The following is a 7,584-nucleotide window of genomic DNA, read 5'->3' on the forward strand; positions in this document are numbered from 1 at the left end:
CCCCCCCCCACACACACACGCATGCTCCCACTGCCTCTCCCACCCCGACAGTCCCCAAACCCTGGCCCTCCAACCCCCCTAGTCCCCATATGCTTACCTTCATCTAGCTGCTGGGGCTGCTCCCACAACCCTACCTGGCTGTGGACTGGCCATGCCCCCAGCAGCCACTTGCAGGCTGGAACGCTGCAAAAGTGCAGGTTTCCCCTTGCGAGCGGCAGCCTTCCAGCCTACAAGGGGGAACCTGTGCTTTTGAGCATTTTTCTGGCGCAGCCGTGAGACCCTTAGAAATATTCTTGCAACCCATTTTTGGGTCACAACCCACAGTTTGCAAAATGCTGGTCTAGCCCAACCCTGTGCTCAAGGCATTCTGTGCTTAAACCATTCTAGACAAGTGTTTGTCTAACTCAAGGCTATTCAACTTTGGTGTGGCCAGGAGCTGCAGAAGGTGCCAGCAAGTGGCCCATGGGCTGCACACTGTGGAGGTGCCCCTGTACCAGGATCCCTGCCTTCCCTTCTGGGTTGTGCTGGCAACATATGGTCCCCGCCCCCCATTCCCTGCCATACAGGCCACACTGGTGGCACACAGACCCCTGGGCCTTCCCCAGGAGCTGTGGCTGCTGGGGCCCACAGGCCACATGTTAACTTACACATGGGCTGCCAGTTGGGCAGCTTTGGTCTAGGGCCAGATCTGGAGTCCGGGGTTAAGGGGAGCACTTGCACTCCCCTTGATTCCTGGCCCACTGACACCAACTGCCTGTCAGTGACAGCAACATTTAGGCAGTGCTGATGTTCCATCAATCAAGCTGTCCTTTTTTCTGCAAGTCTGCTGTCTCTTAGCTGTTCCTGATGCCAAGGAAGCTCCTATTTCACAGCCCTGCAGACTGTTTTTAACTCATTCCAATGACGTTCTTTCTGTTTTCATTTCAGTCTTAAAATGAATAATACAGCCCTGGGCCCCTAGCATATTAGTAAAGCGTCTAGTTTATTTTTAACTAGAGAAAAATATGTATTGTTTTTGTATGTGGTGATGCATCTCATCATCCTCCACCCCCCTTTTCAAACTTCTGGATTGGGCCATGCCTTGATCTAACCTGTTCTTGAAAATTCGGGGAACATCCCTCACACACAACTACCCAGTAACATAACTAGAGGTGGATAAGCAGGGCACTATCCCCAGGCAATTAGAGGGGGTACCAGAATGGCAGGGTACCCATGCCACAGCTGCAGCAGCCAGGGTGCAGGGAGCTCAATGTTGCAGCAGCAGCCACCAATGTCAGGTAAGACTTCAGCACCTGGCACATTGCCTTCCGTACTCTCCAGTGCTCAGCACAACCGTTATCCCTCTTCCTCCCATAGCTGTCTGGCATTTCTCCCCAGGTGAAGTAGGGTTTGAAGACACTTGCAGGGATAGGAAGCAGATTGTTAAAATATGTTCAAGAGAGCCAAGGAAGAAGACCATGCTGCCCTGCTACAAAGGCAAGCAAAAGCCCCCACAGGGGGCACTCTTAAATTCCTTCCTAATCCCAAATGTGGCAATTAGTCTGACCCTGGGTGGAGGAGCAAGGCCTTGCAGCCTGGAAGCTCTGAAGGATTTTTTAAGTCCCAGCGGGAGCATTAGCACTCCCCAGAACTAGTGTTCTGATCACTGCTGCCACCAGTGGAGCAAAACTCCAGTAGTAATGGGGATTAATTTGGGGCAAAAAGTATAGCACAGGGGTTTCAAACTCACCTGGCCCCACAGTCTGGAAGAATGGCCTAGGGCTGGCCCAGTGCACATGGCTCCTATTCCGGCCGGTCTAGGACTATGCCACACACAGTGCCGGCTCTGGCTTGTCTAGGACTCGCACTATGTTCGTAGATTCATAGATTGTAAGGCCAGAAAGGACCTTAGAAGATCACAGGGTCCAGCCCCCTACACAAAGCAGGAAAGACAACTGAGCGTCAGATGACTGTCTAGTCTCCTCTTGAAGATTTCCAGGGTCGGTGATTGCACCATCTCTGGAAGGAGCTTATTCCACAGTGTGGACACCCTGATTGTGAAGAAGTTTTTCCTAATGTTAAACCTGAATCAGTCTTCCAGGACTTTGTGGCCATTACTCCTAGTTTTTCCCTCAGGTGCTCTGGTAAACAGTTGCTCACCAAGCCCTTGATGTAATCGCCTAGTGTAGCGGTAAGCTGCTACCAGCTCCACTCCCCCCCACCCCCAGCTCTCCTCTCCCCAGGCTGAAGAAACCCAGATCACTCAGCCCTATCTCATATGGCTTGCCGTGCAAGACTCTGATCTCATGGGTGGCTCTTTTCTTGGACTCTCAAGCCTGTCCATGTCCTATATGTGGCATGGGTCCCAGACTGACCAGTGTGGCATGTGGGTCAACTCAAGCCCCAGGGGCAGCACCAGGGCCAGATGATGGGGCTCTGCAAGCTGTATCTTTGACACCCCTGGTATAGTGTAAACATATGCTAAAATTAGACAGTTTAAAACTGGCTTGCTGCAGCAATACTGAAAGGTAGGCTTACTAATGTTTCTGGTTGACTGAAATGAACGTGGAGTTGGAAGCGATAACTTATAACGCAGCTCCATGAATGACAAGTAAGTTAAGTTCCTTTGCAGTTTGAGCTGATACGATGTTCTTTATGCCCAGTGCTGTGTAGTATATCAGTCCATTGTTAAAGTAGCTGCCATGTTTTACCCTAGAGGTAGATGCATGTCTGCGTGGCAGGTTTTTGCATTGGTGTAAGCTTGCAAAGCACTTTGGAAAGATTTGGGGTGAAAGTGTTCCGTAAATGCAAAATATGATAGACTGAATTACAGTTCTAGGTTGGGAGTGGAGATGGAATATAGACTTGGCCATATGCCTACGTGCTGCAGTGATGGTACATCTGGTATTATCTGCTCAGTGTAAATCATAACTAAAATTGTGCCTACGTGCTACACAGGTGGGTGCTTTAGCAACAGCATTTGTTCATCTAAGCAGAATCATGTCTCTGGTAGTGCCTAATACCTGACATTTTGGGGCAACAAAGTTCTCTTCCCTCTCCATTCCAACAACCCCATAATTCCTGAAGCCTGTATGAGAAGAGATGGGAAATCCTTTCCAACCCATGCAGTGATCAAACTTTATGCATCAAGGCATAAACAGATTATTCTGTTTGAGTCCTTGCAACTACAGAGGGCATTGCTAGCCATACAGTCCTTTTCAATATCTTTTCACAGTATTTATTTTTATTCATTTCCCATGCACTTATTTCCTGTTCTGCTTGTTAGAATTTCTGCTACTAAAACTACAAATTCCGAACAACCCAGCAAAATGACCATAACAATGACAGACCGAAAGAAATAAATGAATGAAGCAAAACCTTTTCACCCCAAAGCAGATTCATTTGACTCAATGGCCTTTTGAGGAAGTTAGTTTTACCATGTGAAATTTGTTTTTATTTTTTTCCCCCAAGGGAGACAAAGGGAAAAGATATTTCCCCTATGCCTTTATTTTCTTAAAATCTAGATTTATCTAGACATAAAACTTCAGCAGAAAAGTAGATGCCACAATGTAATGTAGGTTTATGTAGTGTAGATTAAGGACCTATGCTTTATTGGAAAGAGATGTCGTAATTTGGTTCCACTCAGTAGATTTTAAAAAGAGATGCTAAGCTTTCAAGGGTTAGGTTTTAATTCTGTAATCAGCTGCAACACAGTCGAGGAGGCTCCTCCTCCATTATTCACAACACCTACAACTAACTGCGTAACTCAGGCAGCCTGGCTTGATGGTGAATAGTGTTGTCACTGCCTTGACATTCAGCAAGATACTTGTATCCAACACATGTTATTTTTACATGGGCATTTTTGTTCCTTCAAGGATCAAAGGAAATTAGTCTTAATGTAATATTTCCTTTACATTGACATCGCTTTTTTTTTTTTTTTTTAGAATATCTAGATGAATAATTTTTAAAGCCCTGGATCAGCTTAATTTCATGTGAATGTTCGCGCTGTTTGAGTCTTTTGTCTCTTACCATAACATCGATGAAAGGTGTGTGGGTTCCTATTTTCTCTGCTGCTTCATAACAGTGCAAATTTTCAGTCTGTCTAAATATAGCATGAAAGCAAACCGGAGGCCAGAAGTTCTCTTCTGCATGTGGTGGAACAGAGAGGATGAGAGGGGAAGTATCAGCCCCTCGGCATGATGTCTCTGCCTTTTTGGGATGAATGAGGCTTGTACAGTTGAGGCTCTACAAAAGGATCAGCTGATGGGTAATACAAGTGCTGGGGTTAGGTTCTCTTCAGCTCCTGTCTATCTACCCTTTGCCAAGGAGAGGATAGCCTCTTTCATTTCCTTTCTTCTTCCTGCTGGCACAGACAGACTGCTCCTTGTTGCTGCTTCTTGGAAATGTAGAGCCGAGTCACCCAAATGCACAGCACATTCCCCTGGCAGCACTGGCATTTTAAGCAGAAGTCTGTCTTTCTGGGTGATTGTTAAGGTGGTCGTTGCTGTCAGGTCCAGGCCAGATGCACACATTTATAGTCAGTTGGTCATTATAGTATTAACTCTTCTGTCCCAGCTTGTGTTTGGAAGAAAAGAGGCACAAGAGACCACTTCTGCCATGTCTGAGACTTGGAACCACACCAGAGGTAAGAGGAACTGCTTTTCTCCCTGCCTCTGACAGCCACACTGCTTGCATGTAAGGAAGCCCTTGTAGAGCCACATGCCACAGAAGCATTAGTACCAAGGCTGGTGGGAGAAGCATGGGACCAGGGGGGAACAGGAGGCTTGGCCAAAGAGAGAAGGCAATGTGAGCATGTCTAAGGATGCTCTGTGTCCAGAGCTTGCATGAACACTGCTTTTTCCAAGTGGCAGCTTTGGGAGGATTTACCTGGATCTATAACCTAAACCACATAATGGTACTCTTAGGCCATAGTTAGCTACATAGTACATTTACAGGATTTGGAACGGTGTCCTCCAGCATGATGTGTTGCTCTGGGCCAGCTGCCTCCAAAACTGGAAGTAGCGTAGCCACCTCTGCATAGCGTTTTGAGTGGGGTAGTTAGCACTGCTAACAGGACTGGTTTAGGACACAGCCTATTTGAAGCAGGATCTATGAGGGCACCCTGGAGTAAGGGATGTGGCTTTAGTGAGGAAGCAGTGTGTGTCTATGCAGGTAGTTAATGGGGAATCAAAATAGTGCTTTAAAGTCACATCCCATCTTATTCCACACTGACCTCCTGTCCAACCAGCCCTTAGACTCAGTTCTTTTGAAAATATAGCTCTAAGCTCTCCATTGATTGGCATCTTGCGTGGTCAGCAATATCTGTGCAAAGTGGACATAAATACTACTCATTGGAGTGGGGAACGTTCAACAGAAACTTTGCATTTTATTTTATCTGGGTGTAAATGGGGTGTAAAGTAGTGGAGGCTCCTGAAAACTTAGAACTCTTCCTTGACCTGCAAATTTATTTGCAGATGAGATTAGCCCTAATTTATTTTCTTGTTTCTAAGGGATGCTAATCCAGCATTGACAACTCTTGTGGCCATGTCATGAAATACATGATATTTGGGGCTTATTAAATCCCCAGCTCCTGGAGTCAAGACATTGTGTTGTGTCAGGGTTCATGTTACTTTGATGAAGAATTTAGATTATGGATTGTATAGGATGGTTTGGATAGAGGTGATCCTGTCTCAAGCAGGGGTTTGGACTAGATGACCTCTGGAGGTCCCTTCCAGCCCAACTTCTCTAGGATTACTATGATTACACAAAACTCAGTTTTCATTTGATAAAAGTAGATTTCCAGCTCTCAGGGTTGCAGAGAAGAGCTTGAGGCAAATGCACCCTATAGATTCAGAAGATGAATACAAATCCAAAAGACTTATTTTTTGTTCCAACTCATGATTTTGAGGGAGGACAGGCTTTGAATGGGAGCAATCTTCAAACGAGCAGGGTTAGCCCTACTGCTCAGCACAGAAAATGCAAATAACCAATGCATCTTTTGCAAATAAAATCACAGGGCACTTATACACATGCGCGGGGGTGAGAGTGGTGGTGCTTTAATTAGAGCGGGTCTGAGAGTCACTCTTTAAAACACTGCAGCGTCTTGTGTATCAGTGTCCCCGTGCTTCAAAATGATAGTTGGGGTGCTTGAACTAAAGCTCATTTGACGAGCTTTAAATGAAGGGCCCCCATCACCATTTGGAAGTGTGGGGACCCTGATACACGAGATGCGGAGGCTGCTGGAGTGTGGTAATTACCGTGCTTCAGCAGACTCAATTAATTGAGTCTTCTCTGATGCTCTGAAATTCAGAGCAGCCTCCGTGTTTGTATACAGGCACCCATAGAGAAATGATGCTGGAAGTACCCTCCAGAAGTCGCATCTAGTCCAACCCCTTGCCTGAGGAAGGATCCCCACAATCCAAACCAGCCCATACAGCCCATAATCTAAACTTTACATAAGACTACCCTCAACCCGCACACAACACTGATCTAACACCCTAACCTGCCGCCGGTAAAGCAAGGGGACCACGGCAGCCAATGCCCAGCTTCGACAAAATGTTGTCAAGAGGTCCCTGGCGAAGGGCCACATCCTTGCTGCAGTGTAAGGCAAGCCTTCCCCTCACCCCCACAGTTGGTACCAGTCTGACTGTGGGATAAAATTTCTCCCTGACCCCAAATATGATGATCAGTCTGACCCTGAGCCAGGGCCAGGCACAGGCATGGGTAAACCAAACGGCCACCTGGGGCCTAGACAGCAGCGGTGGCCTTGTTGGGGCCCTGGGCAAGAGAGGCATTTGGGGCCCCGTTGGGGGCTTAATTTTGACAATTTATAAGCCAGACATCTGTTGCAGCATTTTGCCCCCCCCCCCCCAAAGCAAGGGGGTCATTTGGGGCCCCTTAGAGGCTCAATTTTGATGACTTATAAGTCAGTCGGACATCTTGCAAGATTTTGGGGCCCCCTGAAGTGTGGGAGCCGTCACAGAGGACATTCTGGTTTTCTGCTCCGCTATCCTCTGCTCCCTGCCGACTTCCTGCCCTGGGGCGGGGGGCTGGACTCGATGATCCTCCGGGGCCCCTTCCAGCGCAAATACCTACGAAACCCGGAGCCTTTATGTCCCCTATTTAGAAAAAAAAAAACCCCAGAGGACATAAAATATTTAAGAGAAAAAAATATTTTTCCTCTTTATTCAAGAGAGGGCATAAAGGTGTCCGGTTTTGTCTGGACAGAGGACAGCCGCACTGCCCTCTACGACGGGCACCCTAGGCGGCCCGGTTTGCCACAGAGGGGTCCCCGGACACAACTATTATCATATTTTCTATCATCATTTTGCTCACGATTATTATCATAATTTCTGAGGCGACACTAGAGGTTCGCGAGGGGCCAGGGCTGGCCCTGGGTGGGGGTGGGGTGGGGGACACCCCAGTGCCCAGCACGGGGTGCGTCGGAGGGAGGCTGAGAGCCCCCCGCAGACACGCAGCAGAGGGGGCTGGGGCATGCCCGGCGCGCATCCCGCATCCCTGCGGCGGGAGGAGGAGGAGGAGGAGGAGGACGGGGAGGGAGGGGCCCAGCCCGGCCCCGCCGGCTGCCGCACGGCTTTTAAGCGG

This window comes from Crocodylus porosus, unplaced genomic scaffold (genome assembly GCF_001723895.1).
Source record: "Crocodylus porosus isolate Cpor-Errol unplaced genomic scaffold, CroPor_comp1, whole genome shotgun sequence".
Taxonomy (NCBI): domain Eukaryota; kingdom Metazoa; phylum Chordata; order Crocodylia; family Crocodylidae; genus Crocodylus; species Crocodylus porosus.